Genomic DNA, 18271 nt, shown 5'->3' with positions numbered 1-18271 from the left:
TTTTGCTTGTGTTGATGCTCAAAAATGCCCACCTAGGAAATTCGTAGACAATTGGTTTCATAATCTATGAAATCTTAAATTAGGGCTTAAAATCACGTTCTGTAGGCAAATACAGAGATGTCTTTTCCTCATTTTTTTTAACTCGCATGAATCCCAATTGGAAGCACTTAAATGCCAGTACTGGATGGTTAGGAATACCTCCTTTTGAGCCCTAGCCTGGTCTCCAGAGGCGATTAATGAGGAAGTCCTCGCACTATCCTCTCTGAGTTGGGTCATCCTCAAAGATGTCTCTCCCTTTCTGTGGTGTTTCTTCCCCAATTAATGGAACCATTTGGCAAAACAATTCGGATTGATGAAACTGCTTGGCTAGTACCCAACCTTGACACAAGAATTATTGTCTCAATTAAACCCGGAATCGACATCCCACCATCTTTAAACCTAAATATTAATGGAGACACATTCATCTGCCCGGTTGAAATGCTTGGTGGATTGAATGCATGTTTTTTCTACAAGAAAGAAGGGCATATTCGTAAAAACTGCCCAATTATTAATCGTAGGAAACAAAAGAGTAATTCAGCTGAGACTTCTGTAAACCCTAAAACCATTAATGACCTAAATTCTCCTCCTCTTCACTCTGCTAACGTGGTGACTGCGGCTCCTAGTTCCATTTCTAATGGACTAAACCCATTAAATCCTGACCATCCACCTATGGCCCCTGAGCCCCTCATCCCTGTTTCTGACCCTCTAGAAGACCTTGTAGAATCACCCTTTGATTGCTTTCAACTTGTTACCTCAAGGAAACAAAGCCATAAAACTACCCATCACAATGCCCTAAACCATAGCCGCTCAATTACCAACCAATTGGCCTCTAATCATAAACCCCAGGACCCTGCACAAACCCCTGTCAATTTTGTGGTTAAGAATATGGTCAAAAATCTAGAAAACCCTAATCATGGCACTGATGATGCTAGCATTAGTGATAACCTTGCAATGCTCCTCAGATACAGAACCCCCAAACAATCGGTCTCCTCTACACTTGCAGGACTTATTACTGATACTAGCACCATTAACCCCTCGATAACATCTACACTCAAAGAACTAGAAGACAATCATATTATAGAAGTTATTTATGCCAATAAGGGTCTAGAAGAAATTAGATCTAGCACGATGCTCCTTGGCTTTCCAGGCTCCTAGATATCTGGGCCTGACATAAGAGGAAATTCAAATATTAGAGCTGAGCCTCCTGAAAATAGTGAAGATGATGAGGACCTTATGAAAGGATACTCCTTAAATAAAAAGAAAGGTAGACCTGTGGGCTCCAAAAACAAGAAGAATCCTAGAGATCAACAAGGTCTCCCTACCAGCCCCTCTTAAATCCTCCACTTTAATGAAGTACATATAATGGAACATTCGAGGCCTTGAGTTGCCTGATAGGAAATTTGTTATTAAAAGATTTCTAGATTGCCATAAAAATTTAGATTTTCCGATGTTACAAGAACTTAAATATGTTGGGTTCTCTCTCGACACAACACTTGACTTCATCTGGAGAGATGCAAGGATAAAGGAACCTCCACCTGTAACAGAGTGGCTTGGGTTACATTAGATGTTAAAGGAACTTTCTTTGGCATATGCTCCATATATGCATCTAACGATTACTAGGAAAGAATATCCTTCTGGATTTGGCTAACATCCCTCCCAAATATCCCCTGGGTCATGGCTAGAGACTTTAACATGACTGAATGCCAGGATGACAAGGCTAGGGGACTTCCATTTGAATGGAAAACCTCAAAAAGACTGCACTGGGACAGGTTTAAACAACATCTGCAGTTATTTGACCCCTTGGAAGGCACCAAACCTGATACCCCTAACCTATGGTACACTTGGTGCAAATTTCACCAAAACACTAATAGAATCTACTCTAGGCTAGATAGATTCTATGCTAATAAGGACTTCTTCTCCTTTTCCCCCAATCAGTTTGGGAATGTGGTTGCAGTCTTACCAGCTACCCTCTCTGATCACTTCCCCATCTTAGCCATCATTAACATCAGGAACTCCATCACCCCTAGCCACCCTCGCAATAAGAAATACTTACTTAACACTTCCCTGCTACAAGATGAGGAAGTCCTAAATGCCATCAAAATAGTTAGACTCTTCAATCTGCAACCACATCTCCCCCAATCCCACATTCTTAGATGGAAGAGGAACATTTCCTCCTGGCAGAAACTACTCCAAACCATTGGCCAGAAAAAAGATAACGACTTTAGATACCTAGAAAAAACCCTTACTCTTTAGCTTCACTCCCTCAAATAAGAAATTCAATTGTAGCCCTCTTTCCCTACCTTGGCCAATCAGGTCTCCGAGGCTAGAAATATCCTTAGAAAACACCAGCAAGTTAAAATCAGAGGTGCTTTCATCAGATCCCATAACCACTGGCTCCAATTTGGTGATAAAGGCTCCAAGATATTCTTTATTCTACTCAAGCAAAAATAGACCAGAGAAAAAATAGATAGAATACCGGTAGATGATAAGGAACTCTTGGATATCAATGATATCAAAGAAGCCTTTGAAGTGTTTTACAAGACTCTATTTACCTTGGAGGATAATGAGGCCTCGATAGATGCTCATACCAAGTGTAGGACCATTATTCCTAATATAATCTGTAAGGATGAAGCTCTCCTCGTCAAAGCTAAGATAACCATGTAAGAAATTAAGGATGCCATTAAGGCTCTCAAGGATAACAAGGCCCTAGGCCCCAATGGACTTCCTGCTGAATTCTACAGAACCAACATTGACTGGATCTCTAATGACCTCTATGATATATACAATAGAGCCCTTAACACTGGCACCTAGGGGGATCTCTAATTAAAAACTGGAGGCCAATCACACTCCTCAACATCTCTTACAAAATCCTAGCCAAAGCCTTAGCCTCTCGCCTTGAGAAGATCCTTCCCAAATTCATTCGCTCTACCCAAACAGGATTCATTAAAGGCAGATATATCTTGGAGAATCTTGTAACTAGTTGGGAATCCATGGAATGGGCCAGAACCTTGAACCAAGACACTTCCATGTTCCTTGTCGACTTTGAGAAAGCTTATGACAGGGTGGAATGGGACTTCATCCTCATGATGCTCTCCACCTTTGGCTTCCCTAGTGAGTTCTATGATTATGTTCGGATCTTCCTCAAGGATGCATCCGCCCTGATCAAAGTCAATGGGACTCTCTCCCAACCTATTCCTCTATCTAGATAAATTAGGCAGGGCTGCCCCCTTGCCCCTGCTTTGTTTGTCATTGCATCAGATGCCTTGTACTATCTCCTTAGAGATGACACCCTATCCCCCAGAGTCCAAGGCATTCCTATGTCAGATGACTTTGAACTGATCAACATCTTGTTTGCTGATGATACCTTGTTGTTCCTAAAGCTCTCAAGGCACAATATTGATTCCCTTAATCAAAAACTTGACATCTTTGGTAGAGCATCTAGAGCCCAGATTTCTAGCACCAAATCCATTCTACTTGGGTGGAAAGATAACCCTCCGGACTAGCTTCACCAATTTGGATATGCATGGGCAGGACCAAATAAATTAGTTAGATACCTTGGTATCCCCTTTTCTATATCTCCCTCTCTTATAGACATGTGGAGTTGGGTCAAGGGAAAAATAGATAGTAAACTCAACAAGTGGGACAATAGGGTCCTCTCCCTTGCTGGCAGGATTCAAGTCTACCAAAAAAGCCTTTCTTCCTACAGCATATACTACTCCTCTATGTGGATGTTTAGCAACTACCAAGTCTTTGAAATCCAAAAGGCTATCAGGTAATTCCTATGGTCTGATGGCAAGGGTAAAATAAAAGCTCACGCAGTCAAATGGACCTGGTGCCACCTAGACAAAAAACTTGGTGGGTTGGGCCTCAAGGATCTCAGGCTACAAGGAATCTCCCTCGTGGCCAAATGGATATTTCACTCACTAGAAGGACAAAAACCTTGGAAAATCCTCATCAGAAGAAACATACAAAATGGTGTTCCCAAAACTGCCAAATCCTAGAAAGCCCTCTTGATCAGTGACTTGATTGCAGGCGGTTTCCCTATGTCTATCCAACGTACCTGGGTGTTTAAATCCATCTGGAAAGCCTAGGAGCATGTGCGTGGTCTTATTAACAACTCTAGTATTAACTATGACAATACCCTCCATGGTGAAAGGTCAATATGGTGGAACCTACTTCAAAACTCTAAACCCCTTGCATTAACCCAAGGTTGCTCTGCTAAGCACTGGCATAATAAAAGAATCAAGTATATTATGGATATCCTAGAACATGATGACCTTATCAGCTAGGAGGCTCTTAGCACTATGTATGATCTCCCTACATCACATAAGAGGACCTTAAACATGATTAAAAATGCATGCACTCCCTTTAATCTCCATAAGAACAATCAAGTAGATGCCCATAGGTACCTTACATTGCTATGGAAGGATGTCTCTACCCTCCCCAAGATCAAATCCAAGTCTATCTATACCCTGCTTAATAGTGATACCTCGGTGATCGAACATATCAACACTTTGTGGTACGTCAACCATCCCCCCACACTTGGTACAAAACCTTTGAGAAGCTTTGGCGATCCCCCATCCCCCCTAAGATCAAATGCTTTACATGGCAACTTATATTGGACAAACTACCTATTAGGAATAAATCAGCTGCATATGATCAGTGTTCTATCTACAGAAAACCTGAGACAATGCACCACATTTTCTTTGACTCTCCTTTTGCTAGAGAAATCTAGTTACTATTTGGAATTTCTATTTCAGAATATGTCTACACTCTTGATATAGTTACTGGTTTTATTCAAGGACTGAGGAAGGATATTGATCTAGTTTGGCAAATTTTATCTTCTTACATTCTTTGGTTTATTTGGAAACTTAGGAATGAGGAGAAGTTTCAAGGTAATACAAGGGAACATACTGAGTTTTTTAAAAAACTCACACATTACAAAATTGTTGTGGAGGTTTTCTTTTTGATGAACATTGAGAGAAACAAACTCTTGCGATTCCTCAAAGATGGCAAAGCAATCATGTTTTTTTATGAGATGCAAGATGGTTACGAATGGGCCAGGCTTGCAGAGAATCAAACCTCCTTTGATAAGGCAGTAAAGAAACTGATAAAGGATCTACAAGATAGAAGACCTCCTCCCTTCAACATAATAGAGATGTGCTCCCAGATCCTTGCAAGAAAGAAGGTGGTATGGATGGAATGAGTACAAGGCTAGACTACATGGTTGGAGGACCAAGATGAGGTTCTCCAATAGTGCTATACTCTGCTGTGTCCCCATATTTTGATATGATTAGGAGATAAATGTATATATTACTCTCTTTGGTTTCACAGTTTGGCAATTGACGCTCTACCTCCTACTTTCTCTTTTTGTATAAGCTCTCCCATTTTGGACTCTCCATATCTAATATAAAAAAATGTTTTATTATTGATATATATATTAATGTTTATAAATATTTCCTCCTTAATGTATTTAGTGTACATAAAGTTTATATGGTTTTATTTATATTTCAAATGTTTCTTTCAAATAAATTTACAATTAATTTATCTATTATTATATTTATTTTTCTAAATGTACTAAATGTGGTATTAAAATATTATAATAAATAATAAATTAAATTGCCTTACTCTCAAGACTATTTATATTAGGTGAAAAGGTTAATTATATTAGATTAAACTTAAATCAAAATCTTGAAAATAAATCACAATTTTATTAACATAGAAAAGTATTTTAGGCCCCTACTACAATTAAAATTTACCTTAGATAAATTACAATCCAAGATAAATTTACAAAGCCATCCAATATAGACATTACCCTTATCATTGGCTATGAAAATATGCATTCCAATTTAAATAGTAGGGGTAATACTCAACACACACATACTACAGTATTTTATAATCAAAGTTTTCTAATATTTTTGATATTATAAAATAATTATGAACTTCTCAAGTTTCAGCTAATGATATTTCTAAATTTTCTTCTTCAAATTGTATCACTTGGTATCTTCCTTAAAAATGGAATCCCAAGTTATCGTATATTATTCTATAGAATATTTTATCTAATAAACAAGCCTATAATAAAATTGTAAAAACACAAATTCTCGTAATTGAATCCCAAATTGAAAACTCTGTTGTAAAATAGAGGTTGATCATGCTCTTTAGTTGATTAAAATATCAGCAATATAATATAAGATTGATAATATTGCAAGCATAAAAAGCGAAAACAGGATCTCTTAACCTTTCGAGGTCAGTCCATGGCAGATGTATTTTTACATCCTTCCAAAAGATTAAGCAACAAATGTACTCTTTGAGTATTATTGATGAGTGGAATGATATACGATGCTGGCCCTGAACAACTATTTTTCTTGTAATAATGCACAACCTCATGGAAGAATGCCCATATATAGCCCATATCTGGATGCATCACATATATCAGGAAAAAATAAAAAATAATAAATACGCAATAAAAATTTTCATTTAAGAGGCCGCAAAAGTCTCATCTCTCAGTTTGAAGAAGAAGTACATTAGCTACTTAAACAAAAGAAATGTTACAAGATTTTCTATAAAAAATCTTGTGGGTGTTCATAATGTATTGTGAGTTTGATTTTAAGATGCTATTAATGAATTTGTAGCACTATCTTTACCTAGTGTCCTGTGTTATTAGACTTGATCAACCTAATAACATTGTACATGTCCTTTATTTTATAAGACAGTGATACTGAAAAGTTTACATTTATACTCGATTTATAGCAAAAGGGGACATGATTATCAACTTTGACTATATTTTGAATATATATATATTATATGATTTTTATTGATAAGCCACTACATTGTATAGGATGTGCATGTCATTCCCTAGTAAAATGTTATGTTAAGACATAAAAAGTTTATAAATTTTAAGTTACAAATTTATTTAAATGTATATGTTAAAGAGAATGAATCAAAAATTGATGAAGTTGAAATATATGACCTTAAACATATAGAATAAAATTAATTTATTCAATTATATTTTTTTCCATAGAAGAGACATATGTGTTCTTGTCATAATTTTGATTGGAAAAGTGACTCCCTTGGAAATAATTTTTAATTTAAGCTAGACTAGAAGGATATCTACGAATGAAGGAAAAAAATAAACAAATAGAAATATTATGAAGAATAAATATGTTCAAAAGCTATTTATTTAGTTATTAATTATGTGTTTTTATTTGAGTTGTGATGTAGATGCATCTCTTTCTATTGAGGACAATAGCTAAATTACAAGGGGAGAAATGTTATAAAATAATATATAAACCAAAGTAATTAAGAAATATTATTATAATGAAAGGGTGTGACTTTTACAATCACCCTTGGGGTATTATTAAAATGCATAAATTAATAGAGAATAGGGGAGGTGTGGAGATTATACCTAGAGAAGGAGAAGAATACAAGAGAAAGATAAATTGGAAGGAGCACAAGAGAGGGGATAGTTAAGGTCTGGTGGTTGGGCATTGGAAATTGGAGAAGTGGCATGTAGTGTGTGTCCAACTGGGGGTACAACGTACACCTGGGAATGTCTTGGCCATGACTGTGTTTATATCATGTCGTGAAGGCATGTGGAGTGTGGGGTTCTATGTAGGAACCGTGTCCTCCTGGAGTGCTTCCTTGCCTGGAAACTCTAGGCCTATAACTAATCCTTTGTGTGAGGGAAAGCAACCTCTCCATGATTTATTATTATCTTAATGTTTTATTATTGATATATATATTAATGTTTATAAAGATTTCATCTTTAATGGTTTTAGAGTACATAAAGTTTATATGGTTATATTTCAAATGTTTCTTTCAAATAAATTTACAATTAATTTATCTATTATTATATTTACTTTTGTAAATGTATTAAATGTGGTATTAAAGGATTATAATAAATAATAAATTAAATTGCCTTACTCTCAAGATTATTTATATTAGGTGAAAAGGTTAATTACATTAGGTTAAATTTAATATTTGATCTCTTTAATCGGCTGCAAATATTTAATTAACCATAGAGGAAAAGTGCCATTACAACACTAATCATGTAATTTTTCAAATAATGATAGTTCATAAATATATGAAGTTAATTCATTACAATGAGAGTTTGTCATTATGATCATCAATATCAAAATTCCAAGTTAGCAAACATTCAATGTTAATATTCATTACAATGTCATAGTTTAAACAAGTTTTTCTAATAGAGAAAACTATGGCTTATGACATGTTTTAAATTATTTATGACCCACTTTTCTCATTTCCATCTCTTTATAGGTAACATTTTTTGGTACAATTGTGAAGTTTTTAAACTAGATTGGCTATCTTTTACACATTTGAGATGATTTCAAATTATATTATTTATATGTATAAAATATTGTGCAGAGAGATGAGACATATCATTGTCAAGGCGGATCTTCAAGATGATCAGAAAATCATGTAAGAATTACTTTCTTTTAAACTTGTGAGAAATTTTCAGATTATATTATTTGTCTTGAGTCATCATTTTCAAGGTAGTGCTCGAGCTTTGGTCACAAACTTCATAAATTGTAAACACTTAGGAAATTGCTTGTCTTTTATACTTACGAGAAGTTTAAGAAAATATTGTGTAAGAGACATAATATATATCACTCTCAAATTACATCTTCAACTTTAATGAGAAACTTCATAAAAAGAAAATCTTGAAAATGATACACATATTTTAGATACAAACATACATAAAAAAATCATTTAGAAGTTGTAAGTTTTCTTTTCTAATTAATTTTTTGTTTTAACTATTTCATTAAAGAGAGATTTCTATAACTTTTTTTCTTTTATTTATCTTTTATTTTTATAAATTTATTTATTTTTATGTTTTATGTATTATTTTTATTTATAAATTAAAATTTAAGATATATTTTTAATAGTATATTGGTCATTTAATATTTGAAATAATGAGAATTCATATTAATATCACATAAATTCATTAAAATAGGATTTGTCATAAAGATTAATATTAATAAACTTATCAATATTGAAAATCAATAAGTATCAAAATTCATAAGATTTATGACTTATGAAGATATAGTGAAATTTTTTTTTTTTTAAATTACAATATATATGAATGAGGTTTTAAAATTTAATGAAATAAAAAGATCTAAGGTAACTCTCTTAATGGAGTGTCCTTTTGCAAAAAAACCCAAAGGGAATTACAAGAATGAATTTTGAACAACTTTTTGAACCAAGACAAGGTGGCTCGAGGTGTCAAGGTGGATACAGTAGGGAGAAGCTCCCCAGAATATATAAGGATGTAGCTCTAGTGATCATGAAGTACTTCACCTTAGATGGAAGGAAAATAAGCTTGCACAAGCAGATTTTTCCTATGCTAAGTCATCTTCAATATGGGGTAAGAATGAATTTCCGCTTATGGATTATGTATCCTTTGTCTCAGTCTATTTTCAAATATATTGAAAAGGGTAAACCCCCTCTCCACTAGGGACACAAATAAATAATGTATAACTTCTACCTAGCTTTATCCCCCTCTAGTGGGGTTCTCTCTATTGCAGTTGGGTCTACCTATGACTCCCGTTTGCTTGTTGAACTTAGTGTCACCCCCTCCAATTTTGGGTAATAAATTATTCTTCATTAAAGCTATAAAATTTGAAAAGGAAAAAAATTGCTAGAATGGCCAAATTTAAGGCCATTGTTGCGACCAAGAAGGACCAAGATGTGGATGCTTAGACTGAATTTCAATAAAGCATGGTTAATTCGATAGAGAATGATTTTATTTTTGAGTCTCTTTCCTTAGAGGATTTATATTCCTTGGATGCTTCAGGGTCAAATTGATCCCCCACTAAAATGGATGGTAACCCTAGCCCTCCCACCTCAAACTCTCCCTTGTTTAATATGCCTAATCCTTCAAGAAGCATCTCAGCATTGGCTAATATTGGGAGGGACCTACTTGAAAATGTTTAAAGATAGGAAGATTTGATTAAATATCTCTTCACTCAAATGAATGTGTCCATTAAAAAAATCAATTGGCTAGAGGTAATGGGTGAGGCTAAGGCCAAGGCCAACACTTGGGTGGGTGATTTGGATGAGGACAGGGTTTGAAAAATTAACAATGATCTTATTGGGACGATGGAGCAGTGGGAAATGGTTGGCAGTAAGATTGATGATATGGATTCCAAGATTAACATGGCAAGTAGCAAGCTTGAGCTAGAAGAAGTTAAGAAAACCCAAGATGCCCTCAAAGAGAAAATTGAGGAGGGCAATGTTACTTATAGGAATGTGGTGGGTAATCACAATGCCTCCCTAAAGGCTATCCATGATGAAGTGGAAAGGTGAAGGGTGAAGAATAGGATATGCATAGAGTCTTTGGCCATAACATATATTGAACCCAAGGCAAGACTGGGAGAAGGCATGAATCAATCCAAACAAATAAGTAATGCAACACAAACAATTAATCAATAACACATGAACACCAAGATTTTCTATGTGGAAAACCCAAATAGGGAAAAACCACAGTGGGCACCTACCCATAAGAATATATCCAATATAAATAGAAATGATTACAAAAGGGACCTCAGTGCTACAGACTTGCACACCAAGGCTAACTACACATGGGTCAAGATACAAAGGTGACTTACAAAATCTAAAGGTAATTGCACTCAAGACAAAATATGGAAAAATAATCTGAAAAGAAGGATCTCCTAATCGTGAAGATGTCCTTTAACTCTACATCAAGCGACTGACATCAACATACAATCTAATCTCAACTACCAACACTCTATCTCAACTCTTTGTCATAGTCTCAACACAACTTGCATATCATTTGAACACAACTGTTCTTCACTACTCAAAGTTCCTCTAATCATCTCTATTAACCACATCATCTACACTCACATCTCACACTTAACTCAAACACACATATGCATTATTTACAAGATATATCATCAAAGATTGAACCAAGTAGGCCTGAATCAAAATATAATTTTTGAAACAAAAAAACAGAAGATAATCCACTCTAAGAGAAATAGGGGAATGAAACAGATCTTCCAAACACCAATTCGCCAATCTGCAATCACGAAAATATAATCAACAACATATCCATATGCTATGCATCCATATAAACAATTAACAATCAAGACATGCTCTTCAATGTAAATAACTCAAATCTGGATGTCCACATGTTAAGTTGAGACTCATAACATATCCAACACGCTTCCACGAATCATATTCAGACCTAAGGATAGGTCAAACATAGAATCTCACAACCAACAATGATGAATGACTTAACACCCAAAGAACATAAGGATGTTTTGGAACAAAAAATCCATCATATCCATGATACAAAAACTATATTCAATGAAGATAACAACAACACTAAACTTCAACAACATATTCCAAACACAAACACTTTTGGAACAACCAACACAACAAGATAACTCTACACCACAAACATTCTAGACCAATTCAGAATAACAAGTTTGACATTAATGACAACCAAAAAAATATATCAACACATACTTCTAATAGGATCTAGCCCCATTACTTCAATATTTAAGGCCACTCCTGACTCAACGCTAGTCTCCTCTAGTTCTAGGATTGGTCTGAGTAAAAATATATTTTTGTGATAAAAATCTTAGTTTGTGCCAAGATTGGTAGCAAAAGGGTATCCCCATCTAGTAGACCATCACTTTGTGTCTGTGCTAGGTAGTTGTTTACATTTTTTTGGTGTTCCTACTTTTTCTCTGTCTACTAGTGATTTAGTTTAGTTGTCAATTCTTTGTTTGCCTTCCTGGATTTTGCTATACATTATTGGGAGATTTTTTTGTTGGTTGTACACCCCTCATGCACTCTTGATGTTTCTCTACAAATTTATAATAGTATGAGCCTATACTGCTTTTATTAATTCAAACTCTCTTAATATTTTGATTTAAAAAAATAATATCTCTCTATTTCTTTTAGATCTTTCTTAGATAAAAAATCTTACAACTATTCACATAAGAGTTAGTTAACTTTAATTTAAAATTTACTTTATTGAATGCAATTTTTTTGAAAATGATGTTTTTATTTTATCTTGGAGATTTTAACTAATTACATGTGTTAAAATAATGTTTGGGTCTTAATATTTTTTCTTCACAAATTACTAAAATTTTAAAGGAAAGTGTATTGAAATAAATATATTAAATGGGATATCACTTTCCTTTGATGATTCATAATATTAAAAATGTGATTAAATCATTATTAAATAATTTGAGAAATTATTTTTTGATAAGTTGGTCATTATTGTAATTTTTTCTTCTATTAACATTTCTTTTATAGGTATGTAAATATCTCGTGTCTCTGGATAAGGAACCTATTTAAGAGACCACTATCCTACATTCTTCCAAATGGGTCCCTTTTCTCATTTAATTTTATGATACTAACATTCGCTTGATCTTAATAAATTGAAGGTAAATGCAAATAATTTGTAGAAGTTGTAAGGTAATGTTCAGTTTTCTATTCTAGATCATACTAGTACACTAAATTACATTCTCACCTATACATTTATTTTCCCCTCCTAATCAATATAATGAATCATCCTTTAAGATCAACTTAAGGAGAAGCTGAAAACTTGATAATAGATACTTGCATAATGATGGATGGATAGATGGGTCTTCAATACAAGGCTTGAAAAGGTATCCATACAAAAAAATTAAATCCCTCCTAAAAATTAAAAAAAGAAAACTAAACAAGGAAATACTCATCTCTAAGAAAGAGGAAATAAAATAACTGCACTAGTGGGAGAAGAATGGAAGGAGGAATTGATGTCACTATTGATGACTACTTATATCACACAAGTCTAAGAAATGTTCTTTCCATATTAGATAGAAAATAAGAATATAAACACCCTATAAATAAATAGCTCCCGGTCAATAATTAACACCTAAAGATGGAAAACAATCCAGTGCCTACAAAAATTAATTGTCCCCTTAGAAAGAAAGAAATCTATTTTTAATATGAGAGCAATTTCCATGAACTACAAGAATTAGGAGTTCTAATGAAAAATGATTTACAATCCATCTAAAGTTATTCAAGTGTCCTTATGTTTGAATGATATGATGTTAATACAAAAACCTATAAAGAGTAATGTAGAACAAGATCTATTGACAATGAAGATGAATGTTCTGCTATACTAAATAAATGGGGGATTGTATGAGCCAATGTAAAGATGATTAAGAACAATAGAAGATGATGCATATAGTAATGGATAGGAAATGAAATGAAAACATCTAATCCATCAAAATATACAAGACATATGATATACACAAGGTCCTCTAAAGTATCATCATCAAGGGTTGTGCAACTTGAATATGCAAGGCCAATGAGATAATATTTTGCAAGATCATCTATGAATGCAAATAGATGAGGGTGCACATGCATCACCCAAAGTTAAGTCCAAAGTCTGTAGAGTCAATCAATGTATTATATAGTACACATAATGTCAAGATGCACACTGGAACTAATAACTCCTACAACATGGTCTATGATAATACAATAGGATTATCTACCCTTCATATAGCTAATTTAATTACAAGTCAATAGAAATAAGAAAAATATCTACCACCTAATAGTAAGATGAATAAAGAAACCATGCTACCTCCTCAAAACAAAAGACCAAATCCCAAAAACGTTAATGCAACTTGTGTATGACAACATAGTGATTTAGATGGGGAAAATCATTGCAAGAGAAAAACCCCACACTCCAAAAGCCATCCAATATATAATTCCAAAATCAACAAAATATTGCAATATACTTGTAGAGAAATATTCTCACATGAGTATCACTAATAGTACATTACAATATGACATTTGTAATATAATGTCATCATAATATAGTTTTGATTTCTAGGGAAAACAAAGTGCATGTAATACCTAAAATTTTGCTATTAAAATTTGACCTTTTTTTAAATTTTTTGCACAAATAGGTGTATCAATCAACAAGAAAATGAATCTAATTACACCTTTATTGTATTTGTGTAATGAGTACAATTTAATGACTTGAAAACTTAAATATATATGTAATTTTTTAACATTAATAAAATATATTAGTTTCCTAAATGCAAATTTTCATATCTTCCTCACTTGGGCAAGGATAATGTTCATATATGGTCACTTTCCATGCTCTCAATCTAATTTCCATATCCTTTCCAACCTAGGAATGTGAACTTTCTTTCTATAGAATAAACCAAAAATGAAATCATGTAAAAGATTTTGGTGTGTTCTAGTGTTATTAATTACTTGCACAATTTATCCTTCAACATATGGGATCCATAGACACTTTGTGGAATATAGAAAATTATACCATGAGAAGATTACATTCTGAAACTCCACTTGGTCTGGCAAAGATAGGACAAAATAGAGTAGTGGTCATTACCATGTCATGGTATGTGAATGATCCATGTTGAGACAATGAAGATTTTATATGTAACCACTTGTAACTATCTTACAATTTCAAAATAAGAATGCTATGGAAATAATGTTTTTCCAAATATTTTTTGATATATTGGATGTATATAATATGATGAGAGGAGATATGGTACATGAAATATTAATATATCTAAGACATGCAAATTTGTAAAGCTTTAAAATTAAATAAACAATGTATATGTAAAGATAAATATAGTTCAATCACATGGACTGATGATTAATTTTACAATATTTGACTTGGATAGCATTATAAACCTTATGTTGTCCTTAATGGCTAGAAATAATCATAAAAGTGGATGTGACACTAGGTAAGTATACACCCCCAAATCTACATTCAAGGGAATGAGCATGAGCTAGTTAGGTTAGCAAGGAAGACCTTAATGATAATAGGAACTTATTTAATGTAAATACATAAAAATTCACATTCTTCTTTATTAAATAATATAGTGGTTTTATGTAAATATTTATTTAAAATTGATGCTAAATTTTAAATATTCATTTCTTTGTTTTATTCACAAATATTATGATAAATGTGTTAAATCTTGTTTATTAACAAAATAAAATAATTGATTAAAATAGATTAGAACAATTAAGAAACATTATCTTTTAAATGTCTTTTAAAATTTTGAAACATAATTTTTTAAACAAAATTAAACATTATATGAAACTTAATTTAATAAACGTTTGAATATATAAATGTATCAAAAATCTTATATAAAAAATTATATTACATGTATTAAAAAAATAGATTATATAAAATCACACCCATTCTAAGCAGATTGCAAAGGAAGATGAATACACTAGAACCATGTGCACAAAATAGGATGGTTTGATAAGAACTCAACATAAAGTTTGTTAAATCAAGGCCGCTAAACTAGTTACACAAATTTGTCGAAATAATGTTTTTAACCGCATCCATGTAAAATTTTGCAGCTAATCCTGCAAAATAGAGAAAAGATCTAGCTGGAAAATAAAAGCAAAACTTATAGAGAAAAATAGAACAAAGAACTCATCAACCATTGTATTAATTATAATATGCCAAAGCATAATTTTATACAAAGAATAAACCAACGCATGAACATAGATCATGTAGAAATCGTTGGTATAGTCAAAGTGAGTTAAACTCATAGTTCTTCGTTGTTAGCTTAATGTAAAAGGAGCATGCAATATAAGTACACCGTGATCTCCACAAATCATGGAAAAGGACTAGAGCTTACTCAACGCTAACACCCCGCTTTAAGTCTAATTAAGGAGAGATTTGAGTCCTAGCAACAAGCTTGATCGGGAACCCAATTACAAAGAAGATAGGAGAAAACTCTTAACCATTATTCAAACTAAAGAAGAAAGCTACAAACTGCAAAAGAATTCACACTACAACAAGATTGTACAGAATCATAGAAACCGCTGCATGATTATAGAGTACAGACAGGTACACAGTCTTTGAGTACAGAAACTAATCATATGAAGAAGATATGAATATGCAGAAATGTGCTCCAAACTGAAGAACTGCAAAGATGACGTCCGGTTGGGATGATGCCATTGTATATCTATTGCTCAATAATGTCCTGCTAGAAAGAAACTTTGGAAGCACTTGGAGATGCAACTCTGGAATCTCATATAGTCAAGAACCCTGCTAGAAAGAATCTTTATCTCATGTAGACAAGAATTTAGAACAAAAGAACATTTTTGGCTGTCAATTGAAAGAAGAGTGCAAGCAACTTTAATCTTCTATTTTATATAAGAAACCTATACTAAATGCATTAAGCAAAACCTCATATAAACTTTCTAAAAGTTTAATTTTTACAAAGCCCCAAATTTTCCAGATCTTCATATGCAATGCTTGCAAAGTACGTACAATTTTAAAGAATCAATATAGAAAAAAAATCAAGGAGCATGCAAAAATAAGGGGAAGAATATGCATGCATTTAGAAATAGAGATCTAGGTCAGCTTCTATGATGATGCTAATCTTCAGAAATCTGCCTGCAAATAATCGTTAATGCTTCTTCTTCCTAGCAACCTTGCTTTGATACCATGTAAAACTTTGCAGCTAATCCTGCAAAATAGAGAAAAAATCTAGCTGGAAAATAAAAGCAAAACTTACAGAAAGAAAAACAGGAGCAAAGAACTCATCAACCATTGTATTAATTATAATATGCCAAAGCATAATTTTATAAAAAAAATAAACCAACGCATGAACATAGATCACGCAGAAATCGTTGATATAGTCAAAGTGAGTTAAACTCATAGTTCTTCGTTGTTAGCTAAAAAGACTGGAGCTTACTCAACGCTAACAATCCAGTCATTACCAGAAATCCCATCACCACTACCAGAAATCCCATCACCACTGCATTTGCTGCAATATTCATAACTATAATAAAGGCGATGAAATGAAATTCCATGATTAGAGATTATTATCTTTTCCTTTTATTTTGAAACCAATTCTGAACCTTTTCAGGTGTAATATTTAGCTCACTGGCCAGAGCTTTCCTTCGGATCTGTAAACAAAACATCAGAAGAAAATAACTACATAAATAACTAAATATAGCTGTGACTATAAATAACTAAATATTGCTGTGACTATAAATAAAGAAACAAGTTACGTACAGCCAACTAAAACATACCTTATTCATGCCAGTGCTCTCACTGAAACATTTATTCAAATACGAATATTGCTGAAATGTCAATTGCAGCCTCCTTTTAATATTGCTGAAGTGGAGGCTGTGTTACCATTAAAATCGTTCTGTAATTCGCTGGAAGCTGCATATTGCTGACATTAAAGAAACTATGAAAATCACATTAATTAAAGAGAAAATGCCCAATTAAAGTAGGCACATGGCTTGGATTACAACGATTATTGGGAGAAATAACGAGGCACATGCCCAATTTATATTAATTAAAGAGAAAATGCCCAATTAAAGTAGGCACAAACAACTCGGTATTGGGAGAAATAACGAGGCAAATTATCTTGTATATCTATAATTCTTTTATTTATAATAACAATTTTAATTAATTGAAAATAGAATGTAAAATATCTCATGACAACTTTTCATTTTTTTCACAATTCATTTTTTTCATTCAAGTTTTTCTAAAAGTGAATGTCTTTGTTGATATTTCCTTGACAAATGTGATGTCTTGAAATTAGCATATCTTTTTTTAGAAAATTTTGTCTAACAGAGACATCAAGACATATCCTTATCCAGGTATTTATTCCACTCAAATTTCAAATCTCTCGAGAAATGAACATTTTGAAAATGATATATAAATATATTTATCATTCTTACTGTGTTTACTTTTTACAATGTGTCAATTAATAAGAATAGGCACCTTGAAAATGATAAATAATTTGCTAGACACCCTCCAAAAATAATTTGAAAATAATACATATAATAAGTTTGTTTGCCATATATATATATTGGCTATGTTATAATTTCTATGTATACAATTATTTTGAAACTATTTTATTTTACCTAATAATATATCAATTTACTGAAAAACTTTTTATTTAAATGTGAAGTTGTTCATCTAGCTTATCTATTTCTATAGATAGGGTTATATATATTGAGGTTTGGATGTGTATATATAGAAAGGAAAATTTATATGTTGATATTAAAATATATATTTTTATTTATTTGATATTTATATTTATATTTTATATGCTACTTTTTGTTATAATATAACTCAATAATAGTATATAAAATATAAATATAAATATTAAAATTAAATAAATAAAAAGAAATATTATATTATTCACATATAAATTTTCCTCTCTACATATAC

This window comes from Cryptomeria japonica, chromosome 5 (assembly GCF_030272615.1).
Source record: "Cryptomeria japonica chromosome 5, Sugi_1.0, whole genome shotgun sequence".
In the NCBI taxonomy this organism is placed as follows: domain Eukaryota; kingdom Viridiplantae; phylum Streptophyta; class Pinopsida; order Cupressales; family Cupressaceae; genus Cryptomeria; species Cryptomeria japonica.
The sequence above is the reverse complement of the archived record's forward strand: the minus strand, read 5'-3'. Positions refer to the sequence as shown.